Raw genomic sequence first — 24,048 nt, forward strand, 5'->3', positions numbered from 1 at the left:
CAAGGTCTCCATACCCCTGTGTTATAGCTGTGCCCGTCTCCCTGTTGGCACTTCTCTGGCATTGCTACAGTGTCAGTGTGGTGTAAATGGGAGTTTGAAATGTGATAGTACTAGTTGCGGGTCAGATTTGTTTGTTAAACTTTTGGAGGGTAGACTAGTTGGTCAACCAGCTAACTCTGCATACAATCAGTAAGGGTACACACTCATGTGTTCATTATCTGCCACATTCATTGTTTACACATTCAACAAGTAGTTTTCAGTGACAGTTATTGATTATATACAGTACATCAGATTTGTTTTCAGTTTAAAGCACTTATGAGTAGGATTTGATTTGTTACTTAGGTACCAATGTGGTATCAATCGCATTGCAAATGTTGCACGCGCGCGCACACACACACACACACACACACACACACACACACACACACACACACACACACACACACACACACATTCCAACAAATTGACTAAAAACAAACAAAAAAAAAATTAATTTATCAGAATTAGTTGAAAGATTCCATGATCACATAAAATGTCTACACTTAGTCACTTTACATGTCCTACATATAAACTGTGACACATCAAAAGCAAGATGTCAACACTGCCACTTTAGCATCCAACCATTCAATCCAATCCAGTAACTTCAGCCACCTCTGTCATTTATTTTATCCAATGAGTCACTATAGTGAAAGCAGAAAGCTCAAATGAGGGTCTCGATCAGCCATTTTACTTATCGTTAATAAGTTCATAGATACACATAAACAGCTGGATATCTGTGTGATTTGAACAGCTGCCTGTGTAGATTATGCTTCACTTTGTGTGCCAGAGATAATTTACTCAGGGCTTTAAAAATCACGGGGTTTCCCGTAGTGATGTGGGTCTTGGACTCTGTGGATTGTTATGATTTGATAAAATAAAAGCAGATCTGTTCCATGAGACAGGCGAGCTATACACATTGAAACATTTCAAAAGACACTTTCTGTGTAGATTGCCCCTTTGTGAAATAGATTTATAAATCAATTTCAGTTTCTTAATTCTTATTTAGACCTTATGTCAGTTGATTACTGTCATGTAACAGTAAGTTGACAAAAGGGCCAGTCTCCCAAAAACTTGGTGTACTTCTTTAACAGATAAGGTTAACATGGAGGCGTGGAGGTGCCTCTCTGAGAGTCATGGCGTGGAGAGTGCTGTCAGTCGGACTGTGAAGATGAGACCTACCGTGGCAAGAGATGAGGGATAACTTCCAACTGCCTTCTTGACGCCCACTTCGAAACAGGCCTATTTATATGTGTTGAAATTGATTGAGAATATACTATCAGAGTTTTTGTCGCTTTGAGTGTTTTCCAAAAGCCTGCGTGTCTGTGTGAATCTCTAGCTCTCGCCATCTCAGCGCTCTCTCTCTCCGCGGTCAGTAGTATATATAAACTGCCAGACATTTAATACAGATGGCAGACCACCTTAAACTTAAAGACACTATTTTCTGTCCTGGGAAATGGAAAGAAGGTACTTTTTATTTAATTACCTGGATATGGAGCTGAGGGGCCCTGTGAAATACATGGTGCATTTCTAATGTGTGAAAATGCATAGCTGAGACTACAGAGAATACCTGCCTACTAAATTCTGCAGGCTCAGTTCGTAGGGATGTAATACATTATTATGAGGAACTGTACGCACTGAGCAAACAGCTGAAGCAGACATCCAGCATGTCAGTGAAAGAGTTAAGTTTCTTCCTTTGGACTCTCACCAGGAGGGAAGAGTCAGAGAGAAGAAAAAACAAGGTTAGCTCACTTCAGACACTGATGGGGAATTCCTCACTGTCTGTTCTGCCTCGGCAGTCTCTGCCAAGTCCATTGTGTTTCCGTCTTCCCAGCCTACCCTGTCTCTTTCATGCCCAGAAAATGAAAGAGTGTTTATATTTACTGCAAAAAAAATAATTACATTGCATTTTTACATATCATAATTGAAACCTATATATAAATAGTATAATGGAAATGATTGGCAGACTGTGGCTTTTTAAATTCATGTCACGAAGAGGATCATGCTGCTTCAACTGAAGCTTTCTTTGTGTTTCCAGAAAGAGCATCATCTATCTTTTTTTTGGTACATGTTGGAGGTGATTTTTTCTGAAAGAAGCGGAAAGCCTAAGATGTGTCCAAAATCAGTCCTTTGTTCACACATTCACTACCCTTATATAACAGACACTAAGTAGTTTACTCTATGGTGAACAGGAAATGTAGATTTCAGACACTTACAGTACATACAGTGGGCCGTAAAAGTCTGAGATCACATTGGAAATCTCGTTTTCAGGTAAACCTGGAAATAATCAGAAAGTCTGAGGATTTGGAAACATTACAAAAAAAAGTTATGTCATGTAAAATGAAGAGGAACTATTTAAGGTTCTGCACTATTTCTAGATCACCAATCAAATTTAAGCAAATGTGAGGCAATAAGCAACTTAACTCCTTTGTACAAAAGGTCAGATTTTCTTTGAGTTGCATCCCTTCCATTGAAGCATGTGTTCAGATGACACTCAGGTGGATTTGATCAACTCATCAGAGGCTCGTTCAAGTAACTCAATTTGCAGCCAGTGTTCAGTTTTTAAAAATAAGGCTGAAGTCAAATTTTTATTCTAAGCAAAGAGAGGCATTCTCAGTGTCAAATCATGGCCGGACTAAAGCTTTCTCAGGGGGCAGTACATGGAACTGTAAAACGCATTGCAGAAACTGGATCAGTTGTATCCAAAGCAGGATCAGCCAGACCAAAAGTGACCACGCCATCAAAATATCAATAAATCAAGCTTAGTTCCCTTCGAGACAAAAAAGCAACTTCATCACAGATATAGAATGAACTAAATAAAGAGTGCAAGAGCAGCCTCTAAACCACTTCTCAAGATGGGAAACAAAGACAAATGCTTGGAGCTGGCTAAGAAATACCAGCATTTCACAGTGGATGACTGGAAAAAATCCTGTTTAGTGATGAATCCAAGTTTGAGATTTATGGCAGTAAAAGAAGGGTGTATGTGAAGAGACAAACGGGAGAGAGAACAATACAGCAGTGAATCAAAACGACAGTAAAACATGATGGTGAAAATATTCTAGTATGGGGGTGTTTTGCCCACTCTGGAGTTGGACACTTGGCACTGAAATGACTACACCCTGACCAAGGAGAAGTACCAATCAATTCTGTAGAGACCAGCTATACCCTCTGGTTTGCATCTTTGTGGGGAAGGATTTATATTGCAGCAGGATAATGACCCCAAACACACATCAAAGCTTTGCAAGAACTTCTTGAAGACCAAAGAGGACCAAGGAGTCTTGACTGTCATGGACTTTCCTCAACAGTCACCTGACCTGTACCCCCCTGAACATTTATGGGGACACTTGCAGACTGAAAAAGCCAAGCATTCTGTGACATCACAAGAAGTTCCTTGGAACATCGTCAAATCATGTTGGGATAACATGGACCATTAGGTTTTGCACAAATGTTCGGAGTCCATGCCAGCTGGAGTGCATGGTGTCATTAAAAATAAAAGGGGGACATACCAAACATGGAGATATTCTCAAATTCATTTACATTTTTTAAAGATTTACCTTTTCACTCAAATCGTTAAGCTGATATTATCATTGGAAATGACAAAATCAGTATTACATTCAAACGAATGCAAAATAGAAGTATCTTGACTAGTGGTCTCAGACTTTTGGACCACACTGTATGAATCATGGTTATTTTATGGAGGACATTGCCCCCCCCCCTCAATCTATAAAATGCAACACATTATGGAATTGTTAGCAGAAATTAATGTACATGCTGTAGCCACTACATTTGTTATTCCATTGTGAGTATTTTTGAGGCCACTTTATAGTGGTTACATTTTCACGGTCTCACGCTAACAGAGTTTGGACAATATAATAAAATGGTAGAAGGGAGTAAAGTGCATTAAATAGTAACTAGGGGCTGATTTCAGACACAGCCATCATCTTAATTTAAAGAACAGCTTCCTGTTATGTGCCATAATAAAAATCTCCTCTTCCAACGTGAAGTAAGCCAGCGTGTTTTCCCACTATATATCTGATCTGTTTGCACATAATTCAAAAAGAAATATAAAGGCGTCCAGTCTCTTTGCTTAGGTTTTTTTTTGTTTTGATGATTATACATTATCTCTCAATTAATGCATTATTGATTGTAATTGTTAAAATGTCACCTTGTCTTGATCTCTAATTGTAGACGTTCTCTGTAGGGTGATCATCTTGAACAGACAAAAGAACAAAATAAACAGGCTTAGACTAATTTTTCATTGTCGCTTCCACCTTGCCCTATAATTTGAAAGTTTCATCATGGAGGCCATAACTATGGCAAAATGGTTGATTAATTTCTCTCACTTTCGAAGCCCATCACTTTATTTTAGGAATTTTCCCAAGATTTAAATGTCGACACTACACTGAAAGACCTGACGTAGCTAGTGCTATGCAATATAGCACTAGCCCAGATAACATCTTCGAGCTGGCCTACATGTCTTTTTTGGAGAATAAAGGGTCTGTCGCAATATTTTTTTATTACACAACATTTCTAAATTTCAGCTAAAAACAAACAAAATTCCAGGCATTTTAAAGGGGGATCCCCACATTGGGGCCCTGGATACTTATTTCCACTGTTCCCCTCATAAGTACAACCCTGCACACAAGGGGACATATGACAGAACTCTCTGTTAATATCAAGAAAACATTGAATTAGTTGATAGGGTTTGTGCCTGCTAGCATGATAGAAATCTGTGATGGCAAACTATTTAAAATGTTGAATTGAAAGGAGTAAACCAGAGCCACTGTTTACTCTACCTCTGTTCTGATATACTGTACTTGCTGAGCCAATAATGGATTTTGCTTCACTGCAAAAATATCTGTAATTAGTCATTTAGTCAAGTACCTTTATTGTGTTTTCTGAATACATGTAAAACATTTGCAACCTGGGTGATATAATTCAACCAGTTTCAATTTTCAGTTATGAGAATACTGACTTAACTAAGTGATAAAACTTACTTTAAGGCAGTGGAGTGCTGTCATGACCAGCAAGGCAAGCAGTGCTTGACCACTTAAAGCTAAACACTAGACATCAGTGGGCACGATGCTGAAGTGGAAGTGATAGCTCTTCTTACATCTCAGAACAGCGTTCCGTCCCATAAAGGATCTTATTTTGCCTGTTTGCGTTCATTTTGCAATTTACTGCCCTCATGTGGCAGCAGTAGGCTAGTGTCTTTTTGACGGGTTACTAGCTCTAGCTACCTACACACAAGTGTGCTTGTCAAGCTGCCTCAACTCAGCTTCCACTGTTCTGAGATCAGTCATGATATTACACATACTTTTATACACATGCGCAGACATGTGTGGAAACTGTACTTGCGCATTAGAAAGTTACTTCAACTATCTTTTCTTCCTGAGCGATAAGAAGTAGCAGTAGCAAGTAAACAAGCAAATTACACTGTGATTTATCCTCTCACATCGGTAGAAGTTGTTTCTTTGGCTCTGCTTGTCTGTCTGTAAAAGTCACTGTATGGCAATGCTTCAAGGTATTTTGGCTTTAGATAAATCTTATCTATAGTTTTGACAGAGTGTCATGTGAAATGACTTGTCAAGATGAGTAGAGTTCAGATGGACTGCATAGTTCATAGTAATAATGGTGCACAGTTAATAGCAAAAGGGAGTTGCATACTTTAATATCAAACAGAACTCCTCAGAAACTTTGGACAGAGAGCCTGCTAAGGCCCACTTGAAAACCAGATCCTTGTAGGTACCTTTGTGTATGTGAAAGAGCATATGAGTGCAAGAGCATCCCCAGAGCCTAAGGGGGTTTGAGGAGCATGATGCTATGTGCAGTAGCTTCACTACTTACCTTATTTTTATTGCATTTGGGAAGATGGGTTGAAATATAATGCCTGTACTGGATAGTGAGAAAAATGTAATATTGAGAATCATGCTGAATTTTAGCAGTGTTGAAAGCCTGATACATGGAGGGCTAGATGTTGGCATGAGCAAACAGGCTTAAACTGACATATCTATGATAATCTCCATGTAAGGAGTATCTATATCCCTTAAAGGTTTAGTCAATATTGAGCAATTCAGTGTCACTGAATATCCCCAAACATCTCAGCACAAAAGACTTTTATGTTCCTGCACCTTTATTCTCTTTAAGTTTGTGATTCTTTTTCACATCATTAACCTCCATTTGGATAATCTCTTTTTATCCCACTAGTCTGCACATTCTTTTTTCTCTCGTCTTGACGCAGCTTGAGTCATTAAATAGAGGAATCCACTGGTGGCACTGAGGACTGGGACTTCTTTTCCAAAAGTCTGGAGGAAATTAGACTGGTCTCTTTTTGTTTGCTCAATCCATCCTGACTCATCACGACATGGGTATTTTTAGCAATGTGTTCCTGTTTGGCTTTCACCCCACTGTTCACAAGGGGCTATCATATTCTGTGAGAAAGTGAGGAATAATCAATGTCAAATATCAGCCAAGAGTTGATTGGTGGCAGAGACACAAAGTTAGAGACCCTTGTGTCACGCTAGAAGTTAGATGTAGTTAGATGTGGTTCTCATGGTGATGTATGTAGAATACATGTATGTGTTTATGCTGTTTTTTGTCTGGCACAGCTGCCTGCGTCAGCTGCACGCTTGTTAAATTTTGATCTGAAACCTGTGGTGACGCCACGCCTGCTCCGGTTACTCCTATGGGAATGTCTGCCATTGTCATTGTAAACCCCTTATAATTTGCAGGAATTAGCCTCAAATGGTTGAAGTTTGGCTGGCTGGATTACAGCTGCGGGAACTAAGCTTTTACTGTTAATGCATGAGAACAAATAATGAGTGCACCATAATGCAACTTCTCAGTCATAAAGAGTTCACTTTTGCTTTTCCTTAACCACATTTGAGGGCTCTGCTTGTGTTACGCCACCTGACATTCTATTGTCCCGTATGTGTAAACATCAAGTACAGCTGAGGTTGGTTCTTGTACAATAGTGTAAATCCCCCCCATAGTGTCTGATTCCTCACTGTTAAGGTGGCCAAGTGACCCGATATCCTGTTTGTCAGGAGAACAGAAATATTTCTGATTGTTGCACATCCTGCCGGTCAGTGATCTGTGGCACATTCAGCTGCCGGGCATGAAGACTTATTTAGCCTCTATTGTATGAGCTTGGAAACAATCACACTCTGTACTGAGTTAATCTTCAATGCCAGGGAATGAATTTGAAGTGTGTGGTTGCTGGGTTGGTTGTCAATATGAGTGGGAGAGTCCTGCTAGTTTTGGGCGCACGAGCCACTCACATTGTCATGCAAAATTAATTATTTGCCTCCTTTTTATGTCCTCTGGAATCTTAGTGCAGTAAAAAACCTGCCTGTGTTTTATTGAAATGAAATTATGGCATAATGTCACTTTCGCTATTAGCACTGAGAGACTGTGCATGCCAATTGATCCTGCTGTTGTCATAGCAACGTGAACCACTAAACCTCTGCGCAGCTGTCGTTATGGAAGCCCTGGAACAGCTGGGGGGCTATTGCTGTTGAGGGATTGTGGGAAATGGGTCTTTTGGTCCTCCCTTCACACCTTGACCCCAAAACTCCTGCTAGCAAAAAGAGGAGGATTTGGGAATCTTAAAGATGTCCATCTGGAGTTTTCTCTCTACTGTACAGAGTCTCCATATGATCAGAGAGAAAGTTTAGGCAGGAAGTTGTGAATATTCAAACATGTCTATGTCTTCTCCAAACCTGCTTTGCCACAAAGGCGAGCTGTGAAACCAAATGAGTCAAATGAGACTAGATTCTCTCCAAGGGGTAGCCTGATGCATTGGAGCATATCCCATGATTGATATGAGCTCATGTTTTACACAGTGCAACAATAAAACAATTATTTCACAAGAAGCACTGCTTGTCCAGGGAGAAGCACTCTCTGAGTCCAATTCCTTTAGCCGTATTAAAGCCGAAATGTAACCCAAGAGCATTTTCATCTCATTTTATCGACTGGTCTATAGAATTTCAGAAATTGGTTACAAATGTCAAACAATTTCCTGTCCCTGTCCAAACCCCCAACTTATTACATTTGCAATGATAGAAAACAGAGAAGAGCAGCAAATACTCACAAATGACACAACCTTGCTGCCACCCCCAAAAAAAAACAACAACATTCCTTCCTAAAGATCTGAGTTAACTGATCTAGAAAAATACTTTGTATTTTAGAAGCTGATCATATGTTTTGCATCTAAAATCTTATTTTGCAAAGTAACTATTAATTATAGGTGTCAGATAAATGTAGTGTACTAAAAGGTACAACATTTGCCTCTTAAACGTAGTAGAGTAGATGTATAAAGTAGCAGAAAATAGAATAAGTAAAATACAAAAAAACAAAACAAAAACTGAGTTACTTTCCTACACTGACTGTATATGTGTACCTGTGTACACATGCAGAGGCTGCAGTGTGAATGATGGTGGGCAGATTCAGGAATGCTAATGTTTCCTCTGTGGCTTTTGTGAGGAACATGGTGATTAGACCTCCAGCCCCCTGGGTGGAGCCCCTCACTGCAACGGCTCCCGCTCCGATTTACTTTGACGTCAATAGGAAGGTCAGCTGGGTCCCCGAGGGGTCATGGAGTGATGGTGAATGGTTTGTGTGCTAGGCTTCAGTGTACAGAGACGCTTCTCTGGGATCCCAGACAGGGCTGGACGGGTGGCCTAGGGAAGAAGGGCCCTTAGAGCTTAGGTAGGGCTTCGGGAAGGATTACTGAGAGGCTAAAATGTTTTCTTTGTGGCTGAAAGAAACCCAAGAAATGCTCTCAACCAAATCTCCCATGGTCCGAGGGAGCTGTTTGGCAGGGAAACTCAAGCTACATCCTAAAGACGTCTTCGTTTTCTTGGGCTTTGAGTTTGTCTTTACTATCATTACCATGCCCCACTTTTTTCACAGTCTCGAGCTCCAGTTCTTTTATCTTTAAAAGATTAAACCCAGGTTCAACCAATTCTATAGCTGGATTTTCCCTCAAATAAAGAATATTTATTTGATCTGTCATAGTATTTATTTGATTCATCATATTTATCATAATTAATTATTAAGATGGGAGAAATTGAATGGACATTAGTGAATGGAAAGGCTTTTTGTTGATAGTGAAACTGTGAGATACATATAATTGGATAATTTGTTCAGTAAATCACAATTTCAACCAAAGTTTTTCTCCAAGACACCATGACATGAAATACATTTCTCAAGTGTATTAAATTTACTGTATTAGATCATCATCATTGCCATCTTTTTGCTTTCAGTTGAAAGCATGAAAAATGGTGGACATCAAAGACTACTAACAACTTTTTGAAAACAGTCTTCCAAAAAATTTCTCTACAATTTACTCACAGAATTTTCTGATGACTATCTATTCTTTATTCAATGAACCACTTTATTTGCTACATCTCACATGATTTAACATTGAGTTTTCTCAGAATCTGCAAGATAGTGGGATAGAATAACTTTTTTATTGGTTTTTATTTTGCCCTGTCTTTAAGGAGATTGTTAAAACTCCAAAAAAAGAGGAAAGTTTGTGCCTTCTCACTATATCTCCACAGCTTTCATTCCTGTCCCCCATCCACACAGGGCCTCTGGTAGTAACTACCTACCACACACACAGTAGTCCCCACTGAGCTGTGCAGGACTGGATAAATACCATCCCTTCAGAGGCTCTGTGGTAGCAGATTGCTGGAGGTAGGCAGCCTGCTGCGAGGCCCAACCACACTCCCACTGTTCTAGAGGAGCTTTAAGTGAAAGATCAGGTGTCCAGCCCTACATGCTTGATTGAACTTAAATCTTTTGCATGTGCGCCATAACTTTCTCTGCAGTGTTATGCTCTGTGTAGCTCAGACATGGCCATCCAGTCAGAGGAATTTGAGTCACAGCACCTCTCTAACTTCCCTGTTTTCACCCATGTCATTGAAAGTCATAATCAGACGCATTTTGTTTGAATGGATGGCGAGTTACATAAAATGGAGGATTAACTTTAAATCAAATTAAAGTCATTGTATGGCAGTAGCAACTGATATAAACAAATAAAGCATCAATGTATATATTTATTCCCTTAAAAGGCACATATTTTTATATACAAGTACCTTTATACTGCACTAGTACACCTACAAGAACAAGTACTCTACCAATCTAAGACAGACATTTCTTTCTTCATTAAAAGAAATGGTGTTTTGGCAAGATGAATTATTCCTGCTGATAATTTTAGGAATTTTCTCACAACCTATAACATTTTGCTTACTAATTACTTATAACTAATTACTTTACAATTTACTATTATTCGTTTATTTAATTTAATTACCAATTAATATTAAATTAATGTTAATTATTCATAAATTAGGATGAAAAACATCCAATAGATTTTACAGAGTTCAACCTTCAGCCAAAGTTTTAAAGTGCAGTGGACATTTTGTATTTGTGCACATTCTTTTTGACTTAAAAAAGCTGAGAATGTTAATGTTCACTTTTGACGATGGAAATAGTTGTCTCTTAAAAATTTCTTAAAAATCTTAAATTCTACTCATTAAGTTTTTTCCAGCACTTCGTCTGAGGAAGACTGTGAGAAGCTTTTTAAAGATCAATCTTTTGTGCCTTGGTCTCAGACGCATACCACGTTACCATACGGTCCGTGGTTTGAATCCAGCAGCTGCCCTTTGTTGCATGTCATCTCCTCAGTCCTCACTGTCCTCAGACCTAGGCAATCAAACTGGAAAGCTAAATTTTATGATAATGGCTAGGGATGATGGCCAACAATACAAAAGCTAGACCCAGGTTGTATACTTCAATACTGTTGTGATTAGGATATAATCACAAATTTGTGTGTCAGTGTCAATTACTTATACAGTAGAAAAAACACTGTTGCTGTATATAACAGACTGTAACTTATATATGGTCTGAATTCAGGTAATATCTATTTACTTTTCATTATTGGCATTCAATTTCCAATCCACAGATATATCCTCACTGCAGAGGATGTTTACTAATGTAAGCCAACAATGACTGTATCCTCCTAACAAGTACTGTGTGTATCCAGAGTCTGATAAATCTTATTCCTTTGTGTCATAGAGCGCCATTGTTGTCCATAAACTATTAAAAACACACCAATGAGCCTCACTGTTGCACTGGGTGTTCCTTCATTACCATAAGCACACACAGTGTAGTTTATTTTGACTCAGTCTCACACACACCGCTGTCCTGTCCTGCTACTGGAAACTCACTACAACACTAAATGTGGATTAATCCGCCAGAGGAAATAGTCCCCAGCAAATGCACTATTTATTCCTGTTTGAATAGCATTTGCCACAAGCTACAGTGGCCAACTGTAGTTGTTATGAAATGATGGAACCACAGACACAGAAGGAAAAACAAAACAGATTGAGAGATGGACTAACATGTCATTTGTTTTCATCTTTTAATGGGATTTGTTGACAGCGAGAAAAATATAGAATAACACTAGCTTTATCCTCTGATTGTATCAGTTGGGTATGAAAAGTAGATTGATTCATTAACCACTGCCATTATCTGCACCAGTGCTTCAGGCTATCTGTGCACTTGTGGTTGTAAGGTGTAATATCAGGTGAAAATAACATCTTTCTGTCTTTCTGGTTAAAAAGTGGAGTTGACCATCTACTTTCCACTTTTCCACCTACATTTTGTTACTGATCTTTTGCATGACAACATTTTTTTTTGTCTTTTTCAGTAATAATTTAACGACTATTAAATTGCATAAATTTAGACCTTGTCATGTGTCAGCAGGCTTTGTGTGGAGAGTTGGATTCTGGGCAACGGAGCAGACAACAACACTGAAAGCTGCTGTGTTGCTGTGGGCAAGCTAACTGTAAGTTGTCAGTTGCCTTCCTATAAAGCACGTGATATAACCTGGTTTTATAAGCTAATAAGGTTGTGTTAGATGAACAGAATGTTCATTTTGTCTTGTTAGACTTTCAGCAACAACATATTTGGCAGAGCTAATCTGCTTCTTCAGAGGCCAGTACCAATCTGTGATTTAATTTAAGAGCACACAATCAAATGAAATTCATGCTATAAACACGTTGGCATGCCAGAGTACACAGTTAATGATTACCCTGCTGCAGTTCATTCAAGCTGGTTGACAGCAACCATTTCATTCACTTGAGCATATTTTCTTTACATCTCTTCAACCCCTAATTTAGAGTTTGGATGTTTGTGCTCAGTTCTTGCTGGAACTTTAATCTAAAGATGTGTTTTTTAAAGATTTCCTAATTCGTTCTCAACAAACACACTATTTGCATCGTGGACCAGGATGAAAATGAAAGTGACCTGATGGGAACTGAGGATGTGGTTGCTCTCTTATTTCTTTTTCTTTACAGTTTAGTGCTGTCCCAACACCTGCATTTTACAGAGCTAAGATTTTAGCAGATTTGGTTGACTACCATTATGTTTTCCTCAGATGTTCTCTTCATGAACAATACCATAGGCAATGGGAACTAAAAGCGAATGTAAATAGGCTTAAATGAAAGATTACAACCATTGCTATCTAATGACACCTGAAGTAAAGTAGTATATTGGTTTCTAAAAAGCACTTGTCTGGCTATTCAGTGTTGCTTTGGAGTGGATAAGAGTTCTGTATTGTATTGCCATGACAGAACAGGCCGTTAATGTCCCCAAATGGTTTTTGGAATCCCATGACTGGAACTTGAGTTCTTCCTGAAAAAACACTCATGGAAGTAGAGTTTGCTGCTGAATCAGTGAGGCAGTGAGATAACCATGTAGTGCTCTACTTCTAAGTATATCCAGATATTGTCATGTTCGGCTTTACAAATGGATGTTTCATGGTAACATTGTATTCAGGTTGTATGTACATATAATGACAGGTAGTCTGGCAAAACAATTTTCATTTTTATGAAGTAGCACAAACTAACTTGATGTGTCAGGCAAGATGGTTATTCCATGAGATTTGACCACTTTATTAAACAAATTTATACGGTAGAAAAGATGTCTTAGCTCTAATATTATTTGTCAGACAAGATAATTAAGTATTTACGTTGCTGTAGATGTGATAACTACCAATATGTGGTTTGGTTTGACAACTTTAGCTAACACAGCAGCTGACAATGCTGTCATAATACATTCTGTATTTAGAAGCAGTTTACAATTACACAGAAACAGTCATGATTACAAGACACAGAACTTGTTTAAGTGACTCTAGGGATCACAACCAGTTATTATTACTATAACTGGTTGAAATCTATAAACTACTATTGTGATTTTAATTCAGTAATAATGTAGTTAGGAGGGTTAGATCATGCACAAGTTGTTGTTTGCCAGAATTGTCTAATTGTTCGTTGTTGTTGCCCATAACCACCTCCACCTGTGTTGTTCTGACATTAGAAATTAGGTGGAAATTGCTGTCTTGAAGCATTTGAATATTATTACCTGTCCCCATGGTTCAGACTGAAATTAGTCAAAGGACTTCTATATCCTCTGCTCCCCCTTATTTGCGACTAATTGCAAATTGATTTGAGGAACTGAAAAAGTTTTGCTTGTTCCTGCTGAACTGAAAATGATTCTGACATTTTTTTATATCCCAAGGTCTGATGAAAACCCTTTTCTCTGTTTCTTTCTTCTTCTAATTTATCTATTTGAGCTTGAATTATGGTTTTCTTGGTAAGTGAATGATCTACTGGTATTTGTATTAGCACCATGTTTGCAGCACACAAGAGGTCCGCTTGGTTCCTAGTAATTGAGACTAAGCCTGGAACCAGAGCCAGGCCAGGTACAATTTACATTCAGTCTAATCAGTTCCGGGTAGGGTCCCAGTCCAATCACTGTGTATCTCAGGTCTGTGTTTCAACATGTCAAATATGTAGATAAATTGGAGCAGGCTTGCCTCCATGCATGTATCATGATCATTGCAGGAGCAAAAATGTGTTCCGTGTAGTAGCATCATGATTCTGTAAATGTCGGTATTCTCTCTCTATTTGGGTGTTTTCGGGTCAGCCTTATTTTGGACTTGGTCTAACTGTCTTTGGGTCTGGTCCAACCTTGTTCAGATCGATTTTAGTTTGGATCTCTTTGTTAAAAAAATTATTTATCCTTGGATTTGGGTATGTTTTTCACGGTGTCATTTTGGATGGGTTCCAAAACCTTGAAACCATCAAAAACTTCTACCACACAGTGCTTCTACATTCATCGGCATCTGGCAGCTGCCAATTATAACAACAGTGCTAGTTAGTTCACACAGGATCATTAAATATTTTTCTCAAGGATATCCTGACAGTCACATTGTTGAGGGATGGGTGTTACCCATTCATCCATATTGGTTGATTCTGTCTTATGATTTGTATTCAATGCTAACGTTCAGTGCCAACGTAATAGTGTGTACTTTATGTAGTGAGGCAAAATGTTACAGTTTGGAGGTCAATTTGTTGGATATATGTGTAGAGCTTCTGACATTCTTGCAGGAGAGCAGAGCTGGCATCCTGTCACAGACCTGAAGTTAACATTGGTGTTTATTTAGTGTCAAGCGTCACCACATGTTGTAGTTGCTTAACCTTAACCAAAATGTATTTGTCATAACAGCAGTCTTTCCGTTATCTTAGCCATAGCTACCATTTGCAAGTATTGTAAAAATTGAGAATTAAAAACAAACAAAGCAAAACAAACAATTGGGTGTTAAAAGGTGTTGGGATTGAATGTCTCCTACATTTAACTTGTAATGTCAACCCCTTCATGTAAAGTATTGTTTTTGTAAAATGTTCGCTGTTGAAAATATGCTTCTAAATCCTATTTAGTCGTTGTAGTTCAAATCTGTAAATGCCCTTATATTGGGAAGGATTCAGACAAAATAAGAGCAAGAACAATGGGGGATCTGTACACAAATGGCAGTGTCTAGTTGATTGCCAAAGGAGGTCTGCTTATACTAAGACATTTGTCTCTTCCTACACACAGGCCAGACTAATCGCACAGCCAGTCTCCATGTCCTCTCAGCCCCTAAGTGTACCCCCCCTACCCCCGCCCCACCCCAAAAACCTCCACCAGGATTCCCCACCAAGGATTGTTTTACGCTTAATTTTGTTAGACTTAATGAGATTTCACTAATGAAATCTCCTCTTGTTGGAGACATTGCCTCCTCCCCCTCACTCCAGCCCATGGAATGATTGCTTGTAGAGCTATTTTAGACAAATAAACTTTTTCATGAAGATCAGGGACTGTGGGTTGCACAAGGACAGGCCTGTGTTACTCTGAGGATTTCCAATTTCGCGCCAAGATGCTCCACTGCACTTATGATAGCCAATAGGTTTTCAAATCTGATTTGGTATGTAAGGGCAGGAAGTAGTTGTCAAGTACATCTTGATGTCTCTGCATCATAAAGATTAGGTGCTACAAAGTATGTCAAAAGTTCTTTGTTACATTTCAGTCTCAGAGTTGGTGATATTTGTGTTCTAACTTTAATTGATGTGAAAGATTTTATGGTCCTTTTTGTGTAGATTAAGAATATTTCTTCTTCTTCTTTTCTTCAAAACAATTCTATTCTATTCTAAATCTTTCCCTAAACACGCTGCCTTCTATATATCACAGTATATCACTGCTGTGAATCGGTCATATATTGTAGCACAGTAGCCAAAGCTCAAAAGCAAATACATGTGACAGGACTTCACTGACAAAACTCACACATGTTCCAGATACATGTGCCTAATAATAATCCCTGCATTAGCTTTATGGCAACACTAAAAGGGAAGCGATGAAGGGTGGGACCATCTCATTTCAAGCAGTGAGGCCTCGGAGGTCATTGTTGACAGTAGCCACTTGCCCTGCTATTGTGGACAACCCTCTGGGACTCTTGCACTGACTATTGTGGGAGCCAGCCTCCCGTTTCCCGTTTGAGACCTGGACACCCGCTGCCAACTCCACTGCTCGGTTCTTCAGCCAAGAAGTCCATTATGCCCCAGCTCCCCCATCCCTGCCTCACTTATACATATATGCACACACACACATGCACACAGACACACACACAAACACACACACACACACATACACACACACACACACACACACACGCACACACACGCACACACAAACAGACGCACGCACAAACTCCATCCAGCGAAGGCCCTGTGCTGTGGCCCTCGGGTGAGCGAGTGGGCATTGTGCCCTTTTCAGAAAGGAGTGCTTCCTTGATGAAGGCCTATGCTGATCAGGTTTCTGCCACCTGTCATTCAGCTTAGGAGGCACGAAAGGGGGCAAGAGTGGTTGTGAGTGGTGGGAGTGAGTGGGCGGATTGAAGTGGGGGGGTGAACAGGAGAGATTCCATGGCAATCTGGCAAGCCTGATGCCTGCTGTTTTTTCAGTATAGCCTCCCAGACTTCTCTAGTAGTCCATTTAGTTCATGCAGTGGAGAGTTCCCCTTTTAATCTAATAATAAAACAATGCAGTTATGCACATTTTCATTTTATTTTTTCTCAAATTTACTGAACATTAAAATCACATATAAAAGACAAAACATTCAGGGTAGTTCATTGCACTCCATGGCCTCCCAGGTCAAACCTTTTTTGTTAAGTACTGATCTCTCCTTAAAAAAAATTAATACATGTACATAATAGCCTAGATGTTTAATTGTTGTCTGTTACATTGCATTTTCTGCAAATAAAGGTCAAAAGGCTCAGACTTAGGTTTTCTTCATCTTGATTTTTATTAATAAAAAATTCATAATTATTATTATTAATTAATGATAATAATTATTCTTATTAGATTCTTTTCAGCCACACCTTTACAATCTGTGTACATTGTATTTTAGTAGTTTATTTACTGGTTTCATATCCACACTAGAAAGCACCCAGGACACATACCTCTGCCAAAACTGTGTACTTTTAAAAACAGAAAGATTCTAATCTGCATCTAGGTATGGTTCTACATCAGAATATTGATGGACAGTCTGATTTGTGGACCGTATGTAAATCATATGACAATTTGAGCAGCTGTGCAAACTGAGTCAAATTAATGACCTCTGACTTTGACCATTCATGTTAATGTAACTGTAGCGTCACCTGCCATTTAAATGTTGCATCACAACAGTGTATGTCAAATAGTTCATGTCCACATTAGCAACCAGGTATAAGAAAATAGCATTGCGTATATTAATAATAAAGATTGACAATAATAATAAAGATTGGACAGGGGGAGTGAAGAAGTTCTCTTGCAAGGTTCAACAGACAAAATGATGGAAAGTATAGCTGTGTGGAAATGAGCATGGAAAATATGAACAGATTCATGTTGGACAAAAGACGCCTGAAATTAAAAAAAAAACTTAGTTTGTGCCTTACAGTTCAGGGGTTATGAGCAAAAAAGTCATGAAACCCCAAAAATACACATGTATTCACATTCACACCAGTAATCAATGCTTCCTTGGCATGGCCTAACTTTCTACTAAAATCTATTGAGTAACTTCTAAGATATCTTGCTAACTAACACACCAACAAAAACACTCCACCAAAAAGGTGGTAACAAAAGAATATAACCTGCTGTAATTCATTACAGGAATTCATCTCAAAACACAACATGTATACAAATCAGATGCTAGTGGAATGCTGGCAGTAAAGTGTTCAGGGCCTCATTTAACCTTGCTCACGGAGAGAATTTCATTTGCCTTTCCTCCTGAGTTGAGTAGCAGGTTTTCTCAGTTGTGATTTTAGCCCTGCCAGGCTTACGTGCTCATTCTGTGAGATTTTAACAAGTCAAGAGTTTGGAAGTGCATATTTATCATAAATACTTCATAACTTTGGGAACTGAGCTAAATGTAGTCATTGCTAATATGCATATTGATATGCTGATATGCTGGATCTGCTATAGCTGTAGCATGCTTATTTTAGCTTATGGTCTTAGCAGTCTTGAGGGCCTCCATTTCTAATTTCACCAAGGGCAGCAGCCAAAGCTATTGTGGAACTCCTTTAGCCTCTTCTTCCTAGGTAAATATCACACCATCTTTAGCTAAGAGTTTTTCATATTCTATAGCCTGCAATCTGGCCTTGGGTTAGGGGGATTATCTGGGCTGATGAAATTATTTTAGGGTCTATTTTGGCAACAGAATGGGAATTCTACCTTTAATCAAAGAAGGTTAGCAGGCAAACAAAGTCTCTCTGACCTCTCTTTTACATGAATTTGGGGTCACACTTCATTATTAGCTTCACTGTGTGATCCCACATTTCCCTGCATCATACTCGCTACCTCCAATCCATCCATATCCATGTCTCCCTCACCCGGGCTCTTTACCCCACCAACCCTAATTGTAATTATGTTGATTTAACTTAGACACATGCGGCTCCCTCCCCACCATCTGAATGGAAGCTTATTAGTTGGAATTTTTTTTTTTATATTTATTTATTCCCATTTCTCAGGGTCCCTGTCGGCATTTCCAATTACTCTTGTCGTGCGGCTGTAATTGCCTCCATGCTAATGGCTGCCAGACAATCGTGCTAAATGAGGTGAGGCCGAGAGGCTAGGAGCCCGACTTCATTAAGAGCTAATGGGATTTTATAAGGGGGACTGAAGACCCAGCTCATCAAAAAGAGGGAGATGGAAGGAAAACAAAACAGATGGAGGAGGAGAGCCAAATAACCACTACTCTATCTTAGCCTGCTCCTTTTCCTGGCACTCTGATGAAAAAAGAACAGGTTACTCTTCCTCTAGAAGACTACTGCCTAATTATAGAGAGAGACAATATGACTGAAAAACTCCTGCAGTGATAGTGTAAGAATATACACAATGATAAATGGATAAGTTTGCGTAATGCCCCTGGCTGTCCAGTTGAACATAAAAAGCAGTTATTTTTATGTGTCTCAAGCTCTTGGAAGCTGTCTCAAGGCAGTTATTTCATTTTTGGCAAAGAAACAGCATGGATATGAATAAATTATATATTTTAGAAGTGAGTGGACAGTCCTGTCCAAGTCCTTCCACACGTTTCACACTTCATTTAGAAAGGGAGAGACTTACACTCATGCAAACATAGAGGGATGGATGTGAATACATGGCTAAAACATAATGAGACCAAGGCAATACTACAGACTGTAAATCTGTAATAGGGGATTAAGGCAAACACCGACAGATACCCACTAGAAATAATTCAGAGCTGTTAAATCTGTTATTCTTGTTGCTTGATGACAATGCTACTTCAATTACTCCTGTAATGTGGTCCTCCTGAATGTGATCTTTCAGTCTGTAAATAAAGGTCTATACAGTATATAACGTAGTTCCAACCAACCATGAACAGAAAGAATGTGAGACAAAATTAACAAAATGCGAGGGTTTATAACTGGAAGAAGAGGCTGCAAGAAAAACGTTTTCAAAAATAAATATTTTTTGGTATTTCTCTTTAGTTTTGATGTGTAACAGAACAAAGGAGAATCTGTACTCCCTGGTATTTCAGCATTGCTTGAGAACCCATATTTCTATACATTCCTGCTTTTGCGTCTGCCACAAAATGCTCTGTACAGTCACATTAACAAAGTTCTCCAATCAGAACACTAAACCAACCCTTCACAGAAGTAATGCTCCCACACCGATCTGTCTGCCCTTGAAATGCATTGAAAGGCAGCCATCCATCTTGGTGTAATCGCTCTGTTCCCCAATGGAATATAGTTACATAGTGTGCTCTGCAGTTGCAAGATCAGTTGCCCTATACTTTAATTTGCCGCGCCATCTTAAAACTGACACGGTTTGTCTGCCATTGGTTTCAGCTCAGTTGCCTTTTTGGCTGCTGTAAATGAGGAACCTTCCAAATTCTATTACACGCTGAATAAACCAATGTGTTCACCTATGAGCAGAAAGCATTATAGAGTCAGCGGGGTAATGGATACTGTAAAATGCCGGTACAACTACCACAACCCTGACTTGGGTTCATACTCTGGCTGTTAAATATCTGCTGGTTTGTTTATGGGAGCGTGGGAAAGAATCAGTCTGTTACAGTTTTATGTATGTCAACTATTGGTTGTCAAGCTATAATATAACCAAGAAACATTTCTGACTTTTTGCACCACTGACAAAGACTACGTACATTAAGCGGATGTTTGTGTATATCACTAACCCTGCCTCCTCGAAATTATGTATATATTCAGCTAGTTTGCAACAGCAAAAGGTTTTGTCAGAACCATAATAAAGAGTGGATTACATTTTTTTTTTTTAAATGTTGCTAATTTACGTATTTGGCAAGTCACAAATACATTGATACTGAATGGTATGGTAGTAAAATGTTCACAGAAAACGTATTCTTTTATAGTACTTCTAGTACAATATTCACCTGTAGGGAATCCAGCATTATTAAATTGTTTTATGGTTCTGAAGATACTGAAGAAGTTCACAGTGACTTCAGACACAAAGTGTTTATTCACATTTAACCAAAACCACCATTTCGTAACCGTAACCAAAGTGCTTTTGTAGCCTAAATCACAGACGGGGCTGTGGATGTGAACCCCTGCCTCTGGGTTGACAGCTGTGTTCTTTGTACTTCTGCCATCCACCCCAACCACCTCCTGGAGACTCCACTGCTATTAAGAAATGTAGCACTTCATTCATTAGAAAAAAAAACAAACACAAAAAACAAAAACACACCAATAAAAAAAATGTTTCTTCGAACATAGCCGAGCCAGCAATTATGTTGCCCCCAATGTAATTGGGAAAGCAGTTTATGAGTATATGAACATAATTCCTAGCAGACAGGGTTGCTATCACATAACCTACATGTGCTACTGTAAGTTCAACAGCGTTCATGTTTCTGCAAACCAAAACTCTGTCCGAATATGACATGAAAAGGGCAGACTTCTCTTTTGATTAATCAATACAGGAGTTTGGGGATCTGTATGGCTACTCCTTCACAATGAGGCCAAATGGGAGGTAATTATCTCTTTTCGGGACAACATGCAAATAGGAATGACAGAGTTGGTATCGAGGGAAATTTAGTGATAAAAACAACTAGGAGGCACTGTACAGTCTCTATCCACACACAGTGGAAATTAGGCCAATTATCCACAGGCTCTATCTGTTGTGGGCAGTCAGCAGAAGTAAAACTGCTGTCATTTGATGGAAAGATGATGCTGTCTGATGTCATGATTAGCTAAGTTACACCAGAAACTTTCATAAAACATTAGTTAACCTCACAAGTAAAACACAGACCAAGTTATGTAAAGCTGTAATCCATAAAATCATACATGTTTAAACTACCTTAAAGAGAAAGGAGCTGTTCGTCAATGTTATGTTAAAATGTAATTGGATTACCCTACGCTGAAAATGTGAATATGCATTCACTGAAGTTATAAAATTTGATGATACTGTCAACCAGACAGGACGCGACCACCCAAACCCAATCAGCATTTCTACAGCTAAGTATGAGGTGTTTTTTACATTATATTCTCTAAACCATCCATTATACAGATCTAACAATTAAATTAAAAATTAAACAATTACCGAGTTGAGATATGGCACTGAGCAAAGACTACCATAGTCATTCTGCAATAAAAAAGGTTGTCATTGTGTGACCTAAGCATGAAAAGAGAGCAAACTCAATTTTTGTATAACACTATGAGATTGATTTATTTGTACCTTTTTTTGTCAAAGAACAAGATGTTTTCAAAAATATGGATTTCATTATCATTTGCGCCTTAGTCGCTGTGATCAGCGTTTGTATTTCTTTTTAGTAGCCTGAGCACATTGTCAGAGTTTTAAAGTAATTCAGAAAATAAAATGTGTCAAAATGCTACTAATAATGCTATTAATAATATTACTAATAAAGTGCCATCACAACTAATATCAAACCAGACTTAAACAGCCAAGCTTAAACTATGTCAAAAAATGTTTCAGTCAAAACTGAGGGCCACAATTGTCCATAATATAAATATAAATATAATAAACACATTATAGTACTGATATGAAGATACAAGATTTCTTAAATATTCGTGTTCCTCCTATAATGCCACAGTCTTAAGATCCATATTCAGCTGAGATATAATGTTGCCTTTGAGTTGCTAAAGCTAACAAAAAAAACAAACCTAACGTGATTGTGTTACACATAGAAGAAATTAAGGCAGCCCATTAGCTAACAGGGAAATGAAATCATATTGAAATATCCAGTAAGCTCAGTAAGGTCTTTATTGCACTGTACAGAATCTGCCCCCTGTTCTTTTTCCATAGACTTTTACTGAAGAATCTACTAAGAAAGGCAGATGTGTCTAATCATTAGGGCTGTAGGGTGTGTTTGTCCCCTAAAATGCTGTTCAGGCCGCACTGATAGTGGGATGATGGTTGGGGTCTAAGGCTCGGGTCTGGTAGGAACAGCTGTCCTACAGCTGCCATCTCTCCTGCTTTTGGGGGGGAGGGTGGGGGGTTGAAAAACAGTCCCAAACCTCCTGGGTCAGAGCCCTGGTATGGTGGTCTCCCTGGCAACTAGAGCTGAGACTGTGGTGGTGGTTTGTGTGTGTCTGTCTGTACAGTATGTGTGTGTGTGTGCGTGTGTGCGCGCATGCGTGTGTGTGCGTGCGTGCGTGTGTGTATGTGTGTGTGTGTGTTTGTGTGTGTGTGTGTGTGTGTGTGTGGCAGTGGGGAGAACAATCTGGCCAGTGAGAAGCAGAGTACTGGGGGTTAAGGTAGCCTATCCTCACTTTATCTGTATCTTTCAGCTCAGAGACTATTGGCTTTGACTGTTTCCCGGAGATAATATGGGACATGGCCAAAGTAGTGCACAAAGTGTCATCTTTTTTGCAAAACCAACAAACAACTGCATTCAAACCACATTGAGATGATTAATACTCTGTCCCTCCATATTTTTCTCTAACTACTCTCTAAGCTCAACACAAGGGAATGTGAAGCTCCCTGAGCAAGGCAAGACATTGAGAAAGGGGAAAAAAGGAAAGAGAAGGGGGTGGGGGATTTGTGTGTGTAGTGTGTGTGTGTGTGTGTGTGTGTGTGTGTGTGTGGGGGTCTGAAGATGGAAAAGCAGGGAGGACAGGGGATGAATAGGAGAGGGAAAGTGGATATGTGGAGATACTTGGCTTTGGCCCCATCAAAATAGCGGTTGTCATGCTAACTCAACCCTCCTTCTTCTCTCCCTGTCTCTCACACATACACTGAGACTCTCTCTTTCAGACCCTAGACCTCTCAGATGGTGTCTAATCAAATGCAAAACTTATTAAAAACTGGTTGTTCTATCATTACTTTAGTAAGTGTTGTGTCAGAACAGTTACATACAATTTGTTTGTAAGAAGTAACAATCATTTCTTGCTCTAAAATACTAAAATGTCAGACTTTGCAGTGACTTCAACATACATGAACTTTTACACACATGTAACAAAAGGTCATTTCAAAGTTTTAATCATTGTATTTTCGACTTTGATTAACAACCAAGCCGCTTTTGCCTACTCTTTCCAGCCAATTTCTATGGATACAGTGGTTGCTCAATCCTGGCAATGATCATGTACAGTGTACATATTTCTCACACTTAAACTTAAAATTATAGCGCCCACCAACCTTCTGTGCAAACACATTTGATGAAACAGCCGGAGTTTGTGTTGTGCTTAGTGAGAAGTATTGTACAGTGTATTGCAATAAGCTCGCAAGACAAAAGTACAGTAAGAGGTGTTAGCAATGACACATGAGCAGTCAGGGTGTATCGGCTAAACAAGGTGTGAGGCAAGAGTGTATGTGTGTGTGTGTGTGTGTGTGAGAATGTGCAAGTTTAGAGAGAAGAGCATTTTTATTGACATTGAATGCATATAGTTTGGTGCAAACTGAACTTAAATTCCCTCCAATGTTTTTTTGTCGGAGTTGGTTAGTAGAGTTATAAAGGTATTTGGAAAGCAACACGTTTTAGATCAGCTGATAAGTGATATATTGTTTGAATAACTTTTCAGGTGAAAAATGTCCAAATTCTCCTCGTTCCTTTTCGTCAAATGTGAATATTTGCTGGTTTTATTAATAATCTGTAATAGGAACCTGAATATCTGAGTTTTAGAGTGTCGGTTAGAGAAAACAAACAAG

General features: G+C 38.9%; 1 protein-coding gene across 2 annotated transcripts in view; it reads left to right on the forward strand.

Annotated features, from left to right (window-relative positions):
* Positions 1–24,048, forward strand: part of pknox2 (pbx/knotted 1 homeobox 2) — a 101,629-nt gene that overhangs the window by 11,917 nt on the left and 65,664 nt on the right. The window contains exons 1-2 of one of the 2 annotated variants that reach the window (XM_040150008.1): positions 9,718–9,735; positions 11,806–11,887. The exons of the other annotated variant lie outside the window; for it this stretch is intronic. The gene's annotated coding sequence lies outside the window, so the exon portion shown is untranslated. Of the gene's footprint in view, positions 1–9,717; positions 9,736–11,805; positions 11,888–24,048 lie in introns of those variants that run through there. 2 annotated transcript variants of the gene reach the window in all.

The sequence above is a fragment of the Xiphias gladius genome, chromosome 17, assembly GCF_016859285.1.
Source record: "Xiphias gladius isolate SHS-SW01 ecotype Sanya breed wild chromosome 17, ASM1685928v1, whole genome shotgun sequence".
Classification (NCBI taxonomy): Eukaryota; Metazoa; Chordata; class Actinopteri; order Istiophoriformes; family Xiphiidae; genus Xiphias; species Xiphias gladius.